This window comes from Dama dama, chromosome 25, assembly GCF_033118175.1.
Source record: "Dama dama isolate Ldn47 chromosome 25, ASM3311817v1, whole genome shotgun sequence".
In the NCBI taxonomy this organism is placed as follows: Eukaryota; Metazoa; Chordata; class Mammalia; order Artiodactyla; family Cervidae; genus Dama; species Dama dama.
In genome coordinates this window covers 34,214,243-34,234,558 of record NC_083705.1, presented here as the reverse complement: position 1 = coordinate 34,234,558, position 20,316 = coordinate 34,214,243, and the positions used below count along the sequence as shown (strand labels likewise).

Sequence of the window (20,316 nt, the reverse complement as noted above, 5' to 3'; positions counted from 1 at the left end):
ATGCTAGCTGGACTAATAGTCATTGATTGGTCATTTATTCTAACAGAGCTTGGACTTCTTGGTTCCCAGTCTGGTGCAAAAATATCCCATTCCCTCTTATAGTATATTATTCTCAGTCATATGTTAATGACTCATATTCCAGTCATACAGACCTCGAATTTAAAACTACAGTTATTATGACTGTCAAGTGTTTTTTAAATCAAAATAAACAGTATTAAGTTCTTTCTTTCTTTGGCAATTGAATATACCATTACAATTGATCTCTTACAGGAAAGGGGATTTTACTTCTAATGACCTAACACTGGCTCAGGTCAGAATACTAATTTGGATTGGTCAAAGGCCATTGAAAAACTTCCCAAAGAAAGAATAAGTACAATTGGTCTTCAGATGACAGAAGTTCACAAGAGATATAACATGAAATTTCATGTCTAGAAATATATATTAACAAACCAATTTTTATTAAAAAAAAAAAAAAAAGAATTCTCAACTCTCCATGCCATGCAGCCTATTTTACTGTATCATTTAATTCCAGAAAAACCAATGAGAGACAAAGACAGAGAGAAACAGAGACCAAGTTTTAGAGATAGAGATATTCATTACAGTCACATCTCTTTTGAAAGAAAGTTACGTTTTCCGGAACAGCTCTTTAGTGAATATTTGTTAGGTTTACTCTAAAGACTTCCTGGAAGATGCAGGAGACAGAAAACACCATCATTACTGTAAGAAGTTGTCCATTTCAGAGACTCTAGTTGTTGGTTTCTGGTTTGGAAGCCTCTGCAATTAGATCATGGCAGTGAGCTAAGCCTAAATAAAGATTTCCATTTTTAAAAGTTTGCTTAAGCTTGAAAAAGATAAGATTGGCCAGATAAAAACTATCTATCTTAATCATTGTTTGTTTTTTTTCCCAGCCTGTTGACAATGTGTAAATTCTATTTTATGCCAAGAGTGTGAAACAATCATTACCTTACCCCCTGGTCCCACCCTTCACTCTTTCAGGATACATTATCAGATTTACCCAAACTGAAGAGAATTTCCTTAAGCTTTTATAGGCAAAAAGAATGGAGTCTTCTGGTCTATTTTTATATTAGTTTTGGGAATACATACTTTTCCTTGTTTTAACTAATTTGAATAAGGTAAAATAAACATTTAAGTTAGTTAAGAAACTAATAGGACTACATGTTTTACTAAAAAAAGAGCAAGATTATACTAATGACAGACATTAAGTCGTAGGCTATAAGATTTGGTTTTTGACTAAGATTAGCATTAAAAAGTATACCTAAGTAAAATTTTTAAAATTATTTTTAAAAATTAATCTCAACTAAGATCATAGCATCTGGTCCCATCATTTCATGGCGTAGAGATGAGGAAACAGTGGAAACAGTGACAGACTTTATTTTGGGGAGCTCCAAAATCACTACAGATGGTGATTGCAGCCATGAAATTAAAAGACGCTTACTCCTTGGAAGAAAAATTATGACCAACCTAGACAGTATATTAAAAAGCAGAGACATTATTTTGCCAACAAAGGTCCATCTAGTGAAAGCTATGGTTTTCCCAGTAGTCATGTATGGATGTGAAAGTTGGACAATAAAGAAAGCTGAGTGCCGAAGAATCGATGCTTTTGAACTGTGGTGTTGGAGAAGACTCTTGACAGTTCCTTGGACTGCAAGGAGATCCAACCAGTCCATCCTAAAGGAAATTAGTCCTGAATATTCATTGGAAGGACTGATGTTGAAGCTGAAACTCCAATACTTTGGCCACCTGATGCGAAGAACTGACTCGTTGGGAAAGACCCTAATACTGGGAAAGATTGAAGGCAGGAGAAGGGGACAACAGAGGATGAGATGGCTGGATGGCATCACCAACTCAATGGACATGAGTTTGAGTAAACTCTGGAAGTTGGTGATGGACAAAGAGGTCTGGCGTGCTACAGTCCATGGGGTCGCAAAGGTCGGACATGACTGAGCGACTGAACTGACTGACTGACTGAAACATAGTTTAATCTTTTTATATTAAAAACACTTTTTTTTTTTTTTCATTTTTGGCCTCACCTCACGGCTTGCAGGATCTTAGTTTCCTAACCAGGGATTGAACCTGGGCCCTAGCAGTGAAAATAGTCCTAATCACTGGACTGCCAAGGAATTCCCTAAGAACACTTTAAATATCACAGCAGAGTTTCTAGCTCAGCAAAACACGGTTCCATTCTCCAAATATATGGAACACTATATACCATACCAAAATAAATAATCGTCTTCATAACTTTAAAATAAGCCCAATTTTTAAAGTGAGGTTTCACTCTTGCATATTCCCAATGTGTAAGTGAATCTCCAATGATTCATACAATATGTAAGTCGTTTTACCCCCATGTCATACCCATGTTATAACTCCCTAAATTGCCATTTTATGACTTCTGAAATAAGTTATATCCAGAGACTAGCACTGCAAGTTGAAAGCTTCCCTTAGAAATTGTGTGTATGCTGCCCCTCTTGGCCAATAAGCAGAAGATCACGAGTGCTATATGTATAAATCAGCTGCCTACTGGAGGGAGGAGCATATCAATAAGAAAGTACAGAAGGTATAATAGCCTTCACAGCCTGAAGAAGCCCCTGAGGTCATATCTTCAACATGTGTATGCACGACTTAGCACTTGAGCTACTGTTAAAATTGAGATGCCAAGCTGGGATCTGTACAATACCAAATTAGTGCACCACTGCTTTTTTCTACTGTCAAATTCCATGAGGCTTTCTTTCTCCTGAATTATGTCATTAACTCCTTCCACTAAGGACAGCAATGGAACAAAATGGAAACACAAGCAGACAGTATCAAATCCGGAAGTACCCACTTAGAAAAAGTTCTCTAAAAGAACAGGTTGCCTATAGGACAGTTTGAAAACAAAATGCAGAGTAATCAGGATTAGACTTAGAAAGGGTAGATTCATTCATGAAACCTGTGGATTCTTGCTCACCTCAGGAGAGACACGGAATTCTCCTAAATTCTCAATTGCCCCTACAGTTTAGAAGAATGACATTAGCGAAGATATAATAGCTCTCTTATGCAACCCTCAGGGCCCTTCCACTGAAAAAAAGAAACTTTCTCCCAGTGGAAGTAGAAACTCTACACATCCAGCCTCTGTAATCCTGACAGTGCTTGGGGCAAGCTAGAGGCAAAGAGAAAAGAGATATCGCAGCACATATAGGACAAGAATGGTCTAGATAAAATATGTGGCCACACGAAAGATCTGATTTGAGGACACCCAAGTGTCCTCAGAAGTATCATCCTCTCTCTTTGAAGACAATGAATTGCCAGCATTCTAGATCCGGTCCTTTCATTTTAAAACCAGAACTTTTGACTCTCAGAGCTCTTATTTAAAGGCAATTATCCTTGTGAAGGTAAAACCCCTCTGCAGTTAACACTTAAGTAGTATTAGCGGACCCTGCCAAAAGCAGTTGAAGTTGAAAAGATAGTTAGTTGATGGCTACTTACCAGCAGAGAGAGAACAAATGAAGAAAGCATGAGTTTTATAAAAATATACTTTGTCTAGCATCTAGTTTTTCCCAAGACTGATACTCTACTCAAAATATCTGCTTTTGGTAGCTCCTCTAGGAGTAAATAGCTATGATTTGTGCCTCTCAAAATAAATACAAAGGCTGTGGAAAATATTTCACATTCTCTCTAATTCACAGGCACAAGATATATTTTGCATTTAGAAAACCTATATTCTGATTTTTATCACTGAGATTTCTACTAGCCCAGTTCTCAAGAATATCACATAGCTGAGATGTTTTATTTTAAAAGGGAACTGCATCAAAAAATCAAAGAAGTTTCTGATAGGCCTGGATCTCCTTGTTCCTAAATAACACTTCTTGCTTCCATTTTATCAATATATTTCTTAAATATTCATCTTTTCAGTCATCAGTAAACCCTTATTCTCTAAGATTAGGTCACAAGACTTTTTTTTGTCTGCATTCTGATTAACTTGTCTGTCTTCTACAAATGTAGGAAGAGATCATTTGTAGAAGGAATATTAAATCTGGAGAAATGCAAATGAAAGAGAGGAACTAAGACATCACTGGAAATTCCCATCTCCAAGGCTCAAGTCTTCTAGATTTGCCCCAGTTTCCAGTGACAACATAGTGCCACTATTCTTAAAGCTTTTCCTTCTAGGAAAAACCTGACATGTACTGAGCAAGTTTCAAGGACATAATCCACCAGACCTAATCAGGGCCCCAGAGTGAGAACAACCATTGGTTTAGCAAGTAATTTTAGTGTAAAGAACTGCTGTCATCTGATCAGAGTATAAATTTCTTCTGTGATTAGTACCTTTGCATCAAATTACCTTTAATATCTTACTATTCTCTTTGGGGAGGAGGTGTCATTGAACATGTTTCTCACTTCTCAGAAAGCTCCTAAATGTGGTTTTAACATATCAACTTCCTTCATCTAATCCAAGTTAGGAAATAAATATGCATAGATAGATAAATAGATAGATTCATATATCTCAAAATTCCTGAAATTCAATTAATATTTCTTTCTTTTCCAATTTAGGTTAAAATATTTCCACTCTGTTTCAGACTGAACCAGTTTCTTGCTGTGCCTTTTTTTTTTTTTTTTTTATTCATCAGTATTTTTTTTTTAATTTTTTTTTTTGTTTTTGTTTTTTATTTATTTATTTATTTTATTATTATTTTTTTTCCAGTGGGTTTTGTCATACATTGATATGAATCAGCCATGGATTTACATGTATTCGGCAAATAAATCCTGGACTATATTCTACAGGTTAAGAATGAAGGCCAGAAATGAGTGTTGTTGTTGTTTGGTTGTTAGTCATGTCCCACTCTTTTGAGACCCTATAGACTATAGCCTTGGAGAAGGCAATGGCACCCCACTTCAGTACTCTTGCCTGGAAAATCCCATGGATGGAGGAGCCTGGTAGGCTGTGGTCCATGGGGTCGCTAAGAGTCGGACACGACTGACGCGACTTAGCAGCAGCAGCAGCAGCAGACTATAGCCTGCAGGCTCCTCTGTCCATGGGATTTCCCAGGCAAGAATACTGGAGCGGGTTGCCATTTCCTTCTCCAGGGGATCTTCTCCACTCAGGGACCTAACTCGAGTCTCCAGCATTGGCAGGTGGATTTTTTACCACTGAGCCACCAGAGAAGCCCAAGTATGAGTGTACCATATTGCATTAAACTTACCGAACTTTTTAAACAGGAGGCTGTTCAGATTAAGGGAAAACACTGGACACTTGAAAGTTTAAAGTGTTATGTTGATTCTTCCGAAAGATAAACCAGAAAACAAGAAACAGACATTGAACATTACACTGAGTTGATAAACATTTCTTCAAATAATGTAAAAAGTATTTATCAAATTAATTTCAGCCTAGCTGTGAGATATTAAATGTGTGATGTTTTCAATTGTGTGTTCCTAGTTACAAAAGCACCTTCCTACCTTTGGTGTTCACTTTTGTTTACACTTGGCAAATGGTGTCTTCCTGCTTTTAGGAAAGGAAGGCTTAAAGGGGCTTATGACCACCTACACATCAAATAGTTGCTACAGACATCTTCCTTCTTAAATACAAGTTAGATATGTATGTAATAATTATAAAGTTGAACTAAAATGGTCAGAACAAAGTACAGGAGACCAGTTCAATCAACTCTTAGCTATTTGAAAGCTCTCTTGAAGTATTCATGAAATCAGAACTATAACTGAATTCCCACTTCCTTCACATAAAACCGTCTTGGCTATAAAAACTTGGCTTACCTCCAGGAGAGGATATTTAGTGGACCAACCCCAGAAACATACAGTGAACAAGTCCAGAATTTCATTCTCAAGGATTCTTGAAAGCCGAGAGCATAGAAATGAGACTTCCTAAAACTTTTACCATTATTTTAATTGCTAAAAATGTATACACAGATCCGTATAAACATTTAAATTATAAATATATGTATATATGTATAAGTATTTATATGCGAGAAATTTCTTATAAAGCTTGATAACAATTAACTCTATGCCTAAAATACATTAAAACTTTTCATCTTTGGGACTTCCCTGGCAGTCCAGAGATTAAGATTTTGCCTTCTAACGCAGGGGGTGAGGGTTCAATTACTGGTGGGGTAGCTAAGATCTCATATTCCTCATAGCCGGAAACCAAAAAACATAAAAACAGAAGCAATATTGTAACAAATTCACTAAAGATTTTTTAAATGGTCTACACACAAAAAACAAACTTAAAAAAAAGAAAACCTTTCATCTTTAACCCTTTAATCTCTGTTCTCAGTTCAACACACTTTTTAAACATCTCAAACTTATGCATGGTTTCTGAAGTGAAAATCTAAGACCTAACACTTCACTTAGGTCTACTTGACTTTTCATAGACAAGTGTCCTATAAAAAGGAAAAACAATGATACTAGACACTATTAAGAACCAATAAACCAATGACGTCTAAAGAAGACTGCCACCAGACTGTCACCTTCCCTCCAGACAGTAAGACTGCTATCATTCAGACCTTGCACAAAGATGCATTTAAAACTTAAACCAGGAAATTATGTCTAAGGGAATTGTAAACATTTCCATTCATCCCAATAGAAAAGCAGAGATCTTAGAAAATCTGAATAAGTGAAAAAATTAAATGAGTTCAAGAAGCTCTGAGCACAGTGAGAGAGAAATTAATTCCAGGAAGGTCAACAGCAAAATCTAAAATCTCTCTACTCTCAATCAAACAATTTATCCTACACCAATGTAATGATTCTCATACCTACAGTCATTTGGATTCAGCCTTAGGATGAAAAAACTACCATGCTTTCAAAAAGGTGTTTTTCTCATTAATCTCATAGCAGAATATCAAACACAGCAATCTAAAATGGACCAGTTCCAATCCATCTGGAGCAATCAGACTGGGAAAGGTTTCCAATCATACAGTAAAATCAGAACTGAAAGCTGTATCAAAAAATACAGTGATCTCATGGGAGGAAGGAAACCTCCCTCCTCTACACCCCTCTCTTCCACCCACTACCTCACCCCATGACTTCACATAATCCCCAAATCTGGGAAACATTAGTAGAGCTGCTCTAGTTGATCCCCACCACTGTCCCTGGCCAGGTGAAGGTGGTCCCTGCAGTAGCAAATGTCAAGGTTTACCGTAAAGTGTAACGTTCATTTCAGTCACAGAGATGCTCTATAAGAAATAAAGAGGCCTTGAGAGAGAACAGCATAAATGCCTTACAAGCACAGAACAATATCCTGGGTGAGGAAGTGATAAATAATAAGGCATTCTGACCACACCTGCTACTCGTTAAGAGACAGAAGCCTCTTAGACACCATTAATACTTTCAGCATCTGCCAGAGGAAATAGAGGGCTTTATAAAAGGACAAGATGTTTTTAAAAGGTGGTGTTAGGACTGAGCAGATGTGCGTCTATTCGCTGATTACACTACAGTGGGATTTAGTGAATAAAGGTTTAATAATTAAAGCTGAGGCATAAACAACATAGATCAAACACAACTTATCTAAGGAAGTGAAGAGATTCAATTCAACTCAGAAAGACTTGGTTCCAGTACCGATTCTTCAGTTAACATTGTAATTAAAAATTATTTCTTAGCTAGGGGGACATCCTTCAGAATTTCTATAAAATAAGACTTTTTAGAGATAATTTCCAGGTTTGGGGATTAAGAAGGAAAGAATATAAGCAGAAACCAGGAGTCCAAAAGGGAGGGAGTATATATATATATAAAGGCTTACAGGTGGCTCAGGCAGTAAATAATCCGTCTGCAATGCAGAACACCCAGGTTCAATCCTTGAGTTGGGAAGAGGCCCTGGAGAAGTAAATGGCAGCCCACTCCAGTATTCTTACCTGGAAAATCCCATGGACAGAGGAACCAGATGGGCTACAGTCAATGGGGTCGCAAGAGTCGGACATGATTTAGCAACTAAACCCCCGCCACCACATGTGTGTGGCTGACTCACTTTGCTGTACAGTAGAAATGAACACAAAACTGTAAAGCAACTATAATAAAAATAAATTTAAAAAAAGAATATAAGCAGAAGCCAATCCTCTCTTCACAAGATGAGAAGTAAGCTGCCTTAAGGATCCATCTTAGGGCCATCTTAGTGACCTAAAGGGGCCTCTGGCGCTTTGACAAGGCTCACTAGCAGAGGATGGTGGTAGCAGCACCACTGGAGGGAGGTTAAAGGTAGGATGGCAGTGGGAGGACGAAGGTAGTGGCGTGCAGCCAAGCCCTTGTGTTTTCTCAGCCCAGACATGGGAGCAACCCCAGGAACAGACTCACAGTGCTTGGGGATGGGGGTAAGGGAACCAGCAGAACTACACCACTGGCAACACCTAAAACTATACTTTTGTCTCTTCCCACCCTCTCTTCCTGCCCAGAATCACTACTGGACCCAAAATAAAGCAAGCTATACTGACAAATCTCCACAAGGCTGGAGTCCTTCCATTCTTTGAGGTCTGTATCCAGAGAGTCCGCCTCTAACCTGGGCTTGAGTGTGGAAAGGAAAAGGAAATTTAGTAGACCTGCAGCAAATTCATTTCTCTATTAGAAAAGCATTTGTTTTCAGTCCTCAGAACCTGAGTTTCTGGGAGGTAATTAGTAGGATTTTTAATTCTTTAGCACCACTAAGGGATAATTTCAACCATGATGCTAAGTAGCTCTCCAGCCCTGAGTCCATTTCTAGAAGCTTTGCAATGTGACACTTGCTTCCAGAGTCTGCCTAGGCATTGAGGGAAAGTGATTTGATAACTATTGAAATTTTGATTAAGATCAAGTGTTCTCTCAGGGGACTTAGCCCTTAGCCCTTTCTCAGCAATCTGATTTTTTTTTTTTTCTATCTCAATAGATAAACTTGAAGTCTAACTTCTGAATATAGCTTTTGCTATTTCAAGTTGCAACCACAAGATAGCAGAATAACTTAATTTGAGCTCCACTCGGTAAAGTAATGGATTCTAAAACTGATAAGAGCAACTCAGGAAATGCGAGAAATATGATTATGATGTGGTACAGGATGATAGAAAATTACGTTAAATAAATGTAAATTTAAAAAATAATTTTAAGAATTTAATGCATAACTACATTTAATAGTCAATCATAAGGGAATATTATAGAGAAGTTTACAAGTTGCATAACACACTGAGTACTGACTAATATAATGGCCATTTATATTAAAACTCCACTTTCGAGTCATTTACAGATTAAAATGATACATATGAATATATGTAAATCTGTGTGTTTCTAAATGATTTCTAGCCTTTATTATTTTGAATGTGTCTCCAGAAAATTCATAGATCAATTATAGAAGGAACATAAAAAGGAAAAGAATATCACATTAGTTTTTTTTATGAACTACTGCAGTAATAAAATATTCTCTGAAAATATTTAAATAGACTAAAATGCCTCATCTTAATAGTCATGGATGATTCTCTGCAGACCTAAACTATAAACATGTCACAACAATCTTCACCAGTCCCTGGAGATTTCACAAAGATTCCTTCCCATCTCTCCCCAGAGCAGAGCCTGAGAAAACAGATGGGTCTTCCTCTGTGGCCCTGAGGCCAACAGTCCCAGCCTCTGGGAATGGTCAAGGGAAAGAGTTTCAGCACCAATGGTACTTCTCAAAAAAAAAAAAAAAAATTCGACTTCCTTTTCCCCAGAATTCAAAGTGAGACTGTAATTCATCCATCATTGGGTATGTTGTCTCTCAACAAATTGCTAGATGTCACACAAGATTCAGTATAAAAGAAGAAAAGAAGATAAACAGATATGGGAAAATAATCAAAGCACTTACAGGATACATTTGTTAGCAGAAAAAGTCAAATACTTCAAAAGATATATCAGTGCTATACACTTTAATTATGGAATGAAGTAAAATAAGCATAAATCAAGAAACCTGAACAGCCTTGAACAAGAAACTACTAAACTTTTAAGTATGCTTTAAACTTTTAAGTATGCTTGTAAGAATGAATAGGGGGCACACTGGGGGTACAAATATAAAAAAATACACAACTGGAGGGAAATGATGCAAAATATTTTCTCAGTCTAAGTCTAAAGTATTTTTGAGGATGAGTAAATCTCAACATTAAAATTTAAAAGAACATAGGAACTTAGGAAATTACAGCTGGAAAGACTGTACCCATCTTAATTTTAATTTCTGTCGCTGAAGACTTGATTTCCTAAAAATAAAACAAGAAGAGTTTGGGGCTACACAACATCTACACAACAGAATTACAGTCAGGAGTAAGATGCCAAAAGATCTTCTTCTGTTTTTGTTAAACGTGTTCCAAAGTTATCATTATTTTTTAATACATTACTCCTCAGATATGCATCGACACAGATTGTCCTCAATTTTCAACTCATAATTTAAAACGATTAGCATTTATTTTGGCTAGTCTAATAAATATTACAGTAGCTATCTTCCTTCAAAACTCTCCCTTCCTGAGACTTCCCTGTGATCCAAATGTTGAGGATCCCCCTTCCAATGTACCAGATGAGGGCTTGATCCTTGGTCAGGAAACTAAGATCCCACATGCCCTGGGGCAACCAGGCTCACAGGCAACTACTGAGCTCTCCACTCTAAAGTCTGTGCGCCACAACAAGAGAGAGAGCCCTTGCAAAGCAACTAAGAGCCAATGCAGTTAAAAAAATAAATAAATGTTAAAAACAAACAAACAAACAAACAAAAAACCCTACTTATCCCTTCCTTTCCTATTTAGCCTAGATCAGGAGAGATGAAATTAGTTTCTTTTAACATGAATCTTTTTCTTCACAACACAGAAAACATATGACAAATCACTGAAAAGATACTAGGGTTATTTGTCATTGAATCCTATCCCAAAGCAGAGTTTGGAAAAACGTTTATACTCTCACCTAAAAGCTGATAACTTCAAATTACATCTCCATATCACATGGTTCTCCTGACACCCATACTTCTGTGTTTAGCTACCTCATGGACACTTCAGCCTAGATGGTCTAGAAACCCCATAAGTTCAGCAAGTCCAAAACTTTAAGGAATGAATGAGTTCATACCCTTGCTTGCCAAAAGATTTCCTCGGTAGAATACATTCTCTTCATTAATTCCATTACCCTCCATCCACCAATCATTTATTGGATCCTTTATCCTCATCCTCTCTGCCATGACCTTAATTTAGGGCTTTATCTCTCTTGCCTGCAATATCACAACAACTTCTTGAACCACCTTGCTGCTTCTAATACTGAACCCTTCCATTCTCCTCCCAGAGAGAAATTTCTGAAAAGCAAATCTAAAAATGTTATCTCCCCTAGCTAAAACTTCTAATGGCCACCCTCCAGGAGAAAGTTGAAAGTTCTCAGGATAACATACAAGATTCTTCTTGTATGCTAGAAGTTAAAGCTTAAATTTCTACATCTTCCCCTTCTACTCCTCTAACTGCTTTATGTATTAATTACCTTGTGTTCTAGACACTCAGAAACGCTTGTAATTTTCCAATAAATGTCATGCCACTTCCCACCTCTAGGTCAATGCTCAAAGTTTTCATGCTCCTTGGGTACTCTGCCATCTTCACACTTTTGGGTAAATTCTTCCTTCAAGGACTTTAACATCTAGATCTCTAAAGATACCTTGGTGTGCTAAAATTTCCTTAAGTCACCCATTCAGATTTGATTACTCTTTCCTTTGTGCCAGACTGTACCTAGAACATATTAACATAAATTTAATGCTATATGCATAACACTTTGTTTTAAAATAATTTTTAGAATGTCTTTCTTCCTACACTTTGAAATACTTATAACAGAGAAGTATGTCCTTTTTCACCTTGTATTCACAAAGATTAAAGAGTGTCTGGTATGAAAGAAGTAAAAAAGAAATCAAATTTTTAAAAAGCTAAGAACTGAATTAAAATTATATAAATTCCATGATTTGGAAGTCATCATATCATTTTAGGTATCGTGAGGATTACAGATGCAAATAAAACAATATTCTACACTTAAGGAGCTAATGGAAGTTGCAAGATGTGCATATAAATAAAAATACAGCAAGACAGAAAGCAATATTACTATGAGATATGAAGAAAGAAGAGATGTTTTTTCTAACCAAAAAGACTAGAAAGCTTCCATGGGGAAGAGGAAATAGATGTGAAAATTGAGAGAGTAACGGAGCCAAAATCCAGAATGAAATGCATGAGATTTAATTGGACTAAATCAGAAGCCCTCAAAGTTTTACAAGCATGAAAATGAATGTTCAGAGCAAGACTTCAAAATGATTAATTTGATAGCAGGAGAGAGGATAAATTGAATCAATGAAGACTGGATGCAGAGAGGCCATTTAGAGAATTATTACAATATTCCAGGGAAATCATTCTGAGAGCCTTTATAGTTGAATCTCAGAAATGAAACTGCTGCTGGGAAAGAGGTAGGAATAAACTTGGGATGCTTGCAAGACAGAATCAATGAAACTTAGCAAATGATTCCACACAGGGTCAAATAAAAATGATACCCAAGAAGAATTAGAAGTTTTAAATTTGAAGGATTTGAATAAAAACAGGGAATATGTTACAAACAAATTTGAAAAGGAAGATTACTCCTGTTTTTGTCACATACTTGGAGACAGTGATACATCCAAGTAGCAATGTTCAGTACAAAACCTGAAAATTATCTAAAACAATCTAAGAAGGATTGTGACTGAAAGGAAAAATTTTGGTCATTCATCTTAAGAAATTATTGAAAGACATGAGAATGAGTGTTAATGCCAAGGGTAAAATGTAGGAAAAGAAGAGGCTTGAGAAAGAAACTTGGGAACAACCCACATATAGGAAACTGAAGGATGGAAAGAACCCCCAAAGAGAGTAGAAAACAACAAATAATCATGAGATCATGATCCCTGCAATTGAGGAAAAGCAAAGTGTAAGTAGAAGAAGTTATTGACAAGATCGAATGACATCGAAGAATTGAAGATGTGCTGTCCAAGAGGGTGGCCACTAGCTACATGTGCCTATTTAAATTTAAATAAAATTTAAAATGTAGTTCCTCAGTTGTACATTTCAAATGGCTTAACACCACATGAGGCAAATGACTTCCATAAGAAAATAGTGCAGATATAGAATTAAGTAATCTATCATGACAGAAAGTTCTTTTAGACAGTGTTGGATTGAGGGACATAAACAGTAGAAGAAAGGTAAATAAATAAAAGTGGCCTTTTAGGCATTTAAAGACATTGGTATTACAATTATACCAGAGCTAATTCCTCCTTACTCCATTTATTAAATTAATCTCTATACCTAGTTGCTAGCACTGACCCCCTAGAGCTATCTTTTAAGTGATTAAATGGTGAGATATGATATTTAACCACAACTCCTGGACCACTGTTAGTCCTCAATAAAGGGAAAAATAGCAGTAGCGCCAATAGTACAATGCAGAGGGATGGAAGTCAGGCTGCTGAAGATTAAGAAGAAAATATTTGGTCAATATGTGGATGCAGCAGGTCTGGACCAGAGCTTCAGGAGACAGAAAAATAGGACAGCAGATTATGCAAGTAACAGTTTAGAGAGAAGTTCTTTTAAAATAAGTGCCCTACAACAAAGGAAACTATAAGCAAGGTGAAAAGATAGCCTTCAGATTGGGAAAAAATAATGGCAAACGAAGCAACAGACAAAGGATTAATCTCAAAAATATATAAGCAACTCCTGCAGCTCAATTCCAGAAAAATAAATGACCCAATCAAAAAATGCGCCAAAGAACTAAACAGACATTTCTCCAAAGAAGACATACAGATGGCTAACAAACACATGAAAAGATGCTCAACATCACTCATTATCAGAGAAATGCAAATCAAAACCACAACGAGGTACCATTACACGCCCGTCAGGTTGGCTGCTATCCAAAAGTCTACAAGCAATAAATGCTGGAGAGGGTGTGGAGAAAAGGGAACCCTCTTACACTGTTGGTGGGAATGCCAACTAGTACAGCCGCTATGGAGAACAGTGTGGAGATTCCTTAAAAAACGGGAAATAGAACTGCCATATGACCCAGCAATCCCACTGCTGGGCACACACACTGAGGAAACCAGATCTGAAAGAGACACGTGCACCCCAATGTTCATCGCAGCACTGTTTATAATAGCCAGGACATAGAAGCAACCTAGATGCCCATCAGCAGATGAATGGATAAGGAAGCTTTGGTACATATACACCATGGAACATTACTCAGCCATTACAAATAATTCATTTGAATCAGTTCTAATGAGATGGATGAAACTGGAGCCCATTATACAGAGTGAAGTAAGCCAGAAAGATAAAGAACATTACAGCATACTAACGCATATATATGGAATTTAGAAAGATGGTAATGATAACCCTATATGCAAAACAGAAAAAGAGACACAGATGTACAGAACAGACTTTGGGACTCTGTGGGAGAAGGCGAGGGTGGGATAATCTGAAAGAATAGCATTGAAACAAATATACTGTCAAGGGTGAGGCAGATCGCCAGCCCAGGTTGGATGCATGGGACAGGTGCTCAGGGCTGGTGCACTGGGAAGACCCAGAGGGATCGGATTGGGAGGGAGGCGGGAGGGGGGATCCGGATGGGGAACACATGTAAATCCACGGCTGATTCATGTCAATGTATGGCAAAACCCACTACAATATTGTAGAGTAATTAGCCTCCAACTAATAAAAATAAAATAAAATAAAAAGTAAGCCAAGGAATACTGAAAATAAAATAAGTGCCCTAGAGGACACATGAGCATAAGGAGATGACAGAATACATGAAGAGGGAACAGACAGGAACAAAGTTGGAAGAATATGTAAGTTTCAATATACATTTTCTAATGGTTAAGAGGATGGTTGTGTTTCTTATCAAGGAAAATATGACATATCTGTGCAGAGACGGGCTCAAGGAATTTGTTTTTTCATGACATGTTTTTCATGACAGTATTTTCACTGTTTTTTTTCAGTTTCATCCATATAGAGCCAGACTTTTCTTTTTTTAATTAATTCATTTTTTAATTGAAGGATAATTGCTTTACAGAATTTTTTTTTATTTCTGCCAAACATCAACATGAAACAGCCATAGATATACATATGTCCCCTCCCTCTTGAACATCCCTCCCATATCCCACCCCATCCCACCCCTCCAGATAGTCACAGATCCCCTGTTTGAGTTCCCTGAGTCATATAGCAAATTCCCATTGGCTGTCTATTTTATATATGGCAAGGTAAGTTTCCACGTTACTCTCTCCATACATCTCACTCTCTCCTTCCTACCCTCCTTCCCCCAGGTCCATAGGTCTGTTCTCTATGTCTGCATCTCCATTGCTGGCCTGAAATAATTTCATCAGTACCATCTTTCTAGGTTCCATATATATGTGTTCGCACATGATATTTATCTTTCTCCTTCCGACTTACTTCACTCTGTACAATAGGCTTTAGGTTCATCTACCTCATTAGAACTGACTCAAATGTGTTCCTTTTTAAGGCTGAGTAATATTCCATTGTAAATATGTACCACAGCTTCTTTATCCATTCATGTGTCGATGGACATCTAGATTGCTTCCATGTTCTAGCTATTGAAAACAGTGCTGCAAAGAACACTGGGGTACATGTTTCTTTTTCAATTTTGGTTTCCTCGGGGTATATGCCTAGGAGTGGGACTGCTGTGTCATATAGTGGTTTTATTCCTAGTTTTTCAAGGAATCTCCATACTGTCTTCCATAGTGGCTGTATCAAATTACATTCCCACCAGCAGTACAAGAGGGTTTCCTTTTCTCCACACCCCCTCCAGCATTTATTATTTGTAGCCTTTTTATCGATAATGGTCATTCTGACTGGTATGAGGTGATATCTCATTGTAGTTTTGATTTGCATTTCTCTAATAAGGGGGCTCGGGGAATTTTATTGGGGAAGTACAAGAGAAAATCAAAATAGAATAGGAGCAAGAGGTGTTTTCCATTGCCACTGAAATGATCTATTATTAGGTCAGGGGTTGGTTTTATTTCTAAAATCCAGGCCTGACTTCATTGGTAGTTACTGCCTAGAATCCAAGGTTGAAGAAGTTTCTGAGCCTGTGTTTTAATTCATTGGGAAAGCATACATGAATGAAGAGCATGTCCACAGGGACACAAAAGTCAACTCTACATGTGATCCTGGTTCACATGGTTTCAGGTGATTAAATGGTCACACAAAGAACCACCTTGGGCTTTCCTTCCCAGAAGGTCTCCTGCTTCTGGGTCACATGGACTAGAAGGGCTTAGATTCAGCTCCTGGGGAACTGTGCTCTAGTGTTCTACATGCATGTAATTGCAAATCCATGTTCTATTCCTTCCTTCACCAAACACAGGATAAATTCTCCAGCTCCCTCATTCCACACACTTTCTGTGCTCCAGGACTTCCCTATAACCTCAATGCAAAATTCATCCCCACTTGCTCGCCAGGATCCCCTGAGGCACCACTGACCCCCACGCCCGGTGAATGTTGACATTCTTCCCACATACCATTCACAGCCACTTGAACCTTGAAAGGCAGAGAGCAGTTACTTGAACTGGGTAAGGACACAGGTCATGAAAAATGAAGGCTGGGATTCAAGAAAACAAAAAGTGTTGATACTGAGAACTTAACCTATGTCCTTTTTTGTTTTGCTTTGTTTCCATGCAGGATTGAAGGTGATGAGCACTGAACTGACAGGAGGAAATGCATCACTAAACACGATGACACAAACTGGTAACCTAAAACGGAAACAGTTTAAAGATTCTTTGTTAACAGGCCCCAAACACTATTCAGTCTCATCTGAACTTTGGGTATCTACCAATCATCAGTGTAGTTGACATTGACAGTAAAATGATGAACAAGAAGTCACTCCTGACTTCAAGGCAATAAAGGGCTTGCACATAGTAGGCACACAATGATTTCTGTTGCTTTTAAGTGAGTTGAGAAAGGAAATGAGGTTTCTATTTGACTATTTGTAAGGGGATTAATTTCAGTCATTATGTGCTCTTTTACGTATACTGGCCCTAAAAATTTCCTAGAGTAACAGTGATCATGCTCATCATTAAATGTGTCAGAATAACTGAGAGATGCATAAATAAGTAAATGTTAGTCACTCAGTTGCATCCGACTCTTTGCAACCCATGGACTATATATACCCTGTCAGGCTCCTCTGTCCATGGGATTCTCCAGGCAAGAACAGTGAGATGGGTTTCCATTTCCTTCTTCAGGAGATCTTCCCAACCCAGGGATCGAACCCAGGTCTCCTACACTGCAGGAAGTTTCCTGCATTGTAGGCAGATTCTTTCCCAACTGAGCCACCAGGGAAGCCCTTAGAGATGTAATCAACTAGATAAATAAATGAAATTTTCAGATTCCCTTCATAATTTTTAATCATAGTCCAATACCATCCATACTTGAAAAAAAATGGAGAATATTGTTCCCATCCTAGCTTTCAATCAATTAAAATCCCAGAATGGTTGTTTTTGTCTTATCCCTTCTCACCCTCCCCAACAAAAACACCTAATTTTGGAAGAGAGGCAAATTCCTGGGTTAGGTCAAGTTTTGCCAAAAATAGTAGCCAGACATTACCACATGTTTAGTTGTTCTGCTTTAATATATTTTTCTTCCTTGAATTGAATCATTTATGACAGGTTTATGGAGAACTCAGAGAAAAATGGAAGAATCACTTTGAATAATCGTGTTCAGTGGTGGGGTAGTAGGGAATAAAATAACTCTAATGAAGCCATTTCCCCCTTTACCTGAAGTATGACTAATCCTTAAGGTTTTATTCTCCATGATCAAATGACTTTGAAAAGTTAAAGAATTGGGGAAGTGAGACAAGGAGTGTTTAAGCTTAAACAGAGACCTCTCAGAAGTTTGTTGAGCCACACCAAAAATAAAGAGCAAAGTGAAACCGAAAGAAGACTTCTCTTAGAGTTTCAGTGCCATCACACAGGAGCTCTGTGGGTACTGGAGCCCAAAAGAGCCTTTCGTTTCTCTCTAAGGAAAAATGTTTCTATGTAGATACAAGAGTTCTGTAAATCAGCCAAGCCTTCCAAGATCAGTGCCTCAACTCTCTCTGTTTATATACACTAAGCATATGCTTCCTGTGACCACTTCAAAAGAAATATAACTTTCTTAAATATTATTTAAGTGCAGCTCTATGGCTGTGAAAGAGAGAAAGTATAAGTGACTTTGAATCTTTTACTACACGGGTGGAGAAAGAAGGGAGGAGTGATTGAAATGTTACACTGACCAGTCTAGGAAACGGGTAATAACTTGTGATTAAATGCAGATGTTAACCTGAAAAATTCAGTTAATCACAGATATTAAACATGCCTGGAAACTATAAAAAGCAGAGAGTAAACCAATGAATAACCTCTCACTGAAGTAGTATACTGACACAATTCACATTGGAAAAAAAAATAATGGACTAAATTTAAATTACTTCAACTTTTCCATCTTATATAAATGTTTATGTACAAATGAACAGACCATTACATGGACTAGTAACCAGGGAACACTGGCAAATTGAATAAATCAAAATCAGAGTGAAAAGAGCCTTGAATGACAGGTGTGTAAGTAGCACTTGGAAAGGAACAAGCTGAAAAATATTCCATTTGAGTAAGTATAAACCACACTAAAAATATCAAAAATAGATTTTAAAATTCAGAATGCCTGTTGCATCTAAAGATTGTGCAATAATTTAGAAAGCAGATCATAATTTTCCATAAGTGGTGCTTGGAGATCACAACTAAGCATTTCAAAGCTAATGCTCCCCAGCCTAGCACTTGACTTGGCACTTAATTGGCACTCCATAAATGTTAGTTCTGATTTATTGTTAGTAATGCTCCTCAAAATAAAATACCTGATGTTATAGTAATAAGAGGATTTCAAATAGAATTCAAATAGGTAAGTATAATTGCTACTATAATATATATATTCATACATTTGACCAGTAGTCACCACTCTTTCCCACGTCCAGTAACCAATCTAACATTGTTGAAAAGCACCTATATTTCACTTTGAGCTACAATGAGTCTCTCGTTCATCATTTTGAGCTGCTGATTTATCACTTTCAGCAGCTGGTTCTTCAAAGCTCAGTTGTAAATGCAGTCAGGAGTTGGGGGATACAGGAGGAGAACCACAGGTTACAGACTGGCTTTTATGGAAACAAAACTATTTCTTACCATATTTTCTTTCCAAAGAAGCTTCCAAGATACATTCTCACAAAATATGGAGATATGCCATATCCATTCATCAAATAAACATAGTCTTGAGAGCAGCAGTCCTTGTCAAATCACATTAGGAAGACTGGAGGAGAATTCCAAAGTTGTGAATGTAGACAAGTGAAATAAAAGAGTTTGGTGTTAAGGAAACCACTGAGACCAAAAACTGTGATTCCTAGTGCCATTGATCCAACCCCGTATACGTCTTTCTCCACCAGATTAAATAATTTTGCAGTGTTTTGGATCTATAGGGAGAGTTTCCTTGAAAGACAAAGGAAAATTTTGATGAAATCAGTTAAAAAAAATTCAAACTGAACATGCAATCCTGTAGGGGAAACAAAGGAAGGAGCCCAATTAGGTCTGTAAAATGGAATAAAATGACAGAGTGGAGGAATAAGAGTCTTGAGGTCAGAGTCATGGCTATGTACGTTAGAGCAGGTCAACTCTTGACATGAGACGTATTCAGCATGAACAACTAGTCTATAGTTCCTGTAGAAGTAAGGGAGACACGGAGGATATGAGACTTGAGGAGATATCTCAAATCTCATAGTCCTAAACAGTGATTAAGAAAGAAAATTCTAATGAATGAGACTCGTAGAGTTTCCATCAAACGTCATTTCTTGCCTTCTCCAGCATACGCAAAATCCCATATGTTTGTAAAGTTAGCAATGTTATCATTGTATTTCTACACATTGGTTTTCTTTGTCACAGCAAAAATACTCTACAAAAAAAATGGAAAACAAATTCCAGCTCATTTCTTGTGATGAAAAGTGAAAATATGAAATAACAAAGAGCAGAATCATTATCACAACTGGAACCATACTATAATTTTTGAAACTTTAGTTTCTCATTTCATGACACATGCCCACAAACATGGAAATACAAGTAAATTTCTTCAGTTAGAGAAAAGCTATTTTGACATTTTCCTTTCTTTTTATTCCCCCAAGTACACCACTGAGATAAAAACAGAATTAAAACTATTTCCCAAGATCCAGTTTAAGTTTAACATATAGTTGGATATATACAGGGATGAAACAGTGAGAGTATTTAGGGATAGAGTTCACGATCTCTTAAGGATTTAAAGAAATTCTATCTCATCAATTGTGGTTTAGCTACACAGCTTT

The 20,316-nt window shown here is 37.2% G+C and overlaps 1 long non-coding RNA gene across 3 annotated transcripts in view; it reads right to left on the bottom strand.

Annotated features, from left to right (window-relative positions):
- LOC133046814 (uncharacterized) overlaps positions 1–20,316 on the bottom strand; it is a 172,791-nt gene that overhangs the window by 31,863 nt on the left and 120,612 nt on the right. For 2 of the 3 annotated variants that reach the window (XR_009690564.1, XR_009690565.1), the window contains exon 6: positions 19,154–19,277. The exons of the other annotated variant lie outside the window; for it this stretch is intronic. This is a non-coding gene — a long non-coding RNA (uncharacterized LOC133046814). The remainder of the gene's footprint in view (positions 1–19,153; positions 19,278–20,316) is intronic. 3 annotated transcript variants of the gene reach the window in all.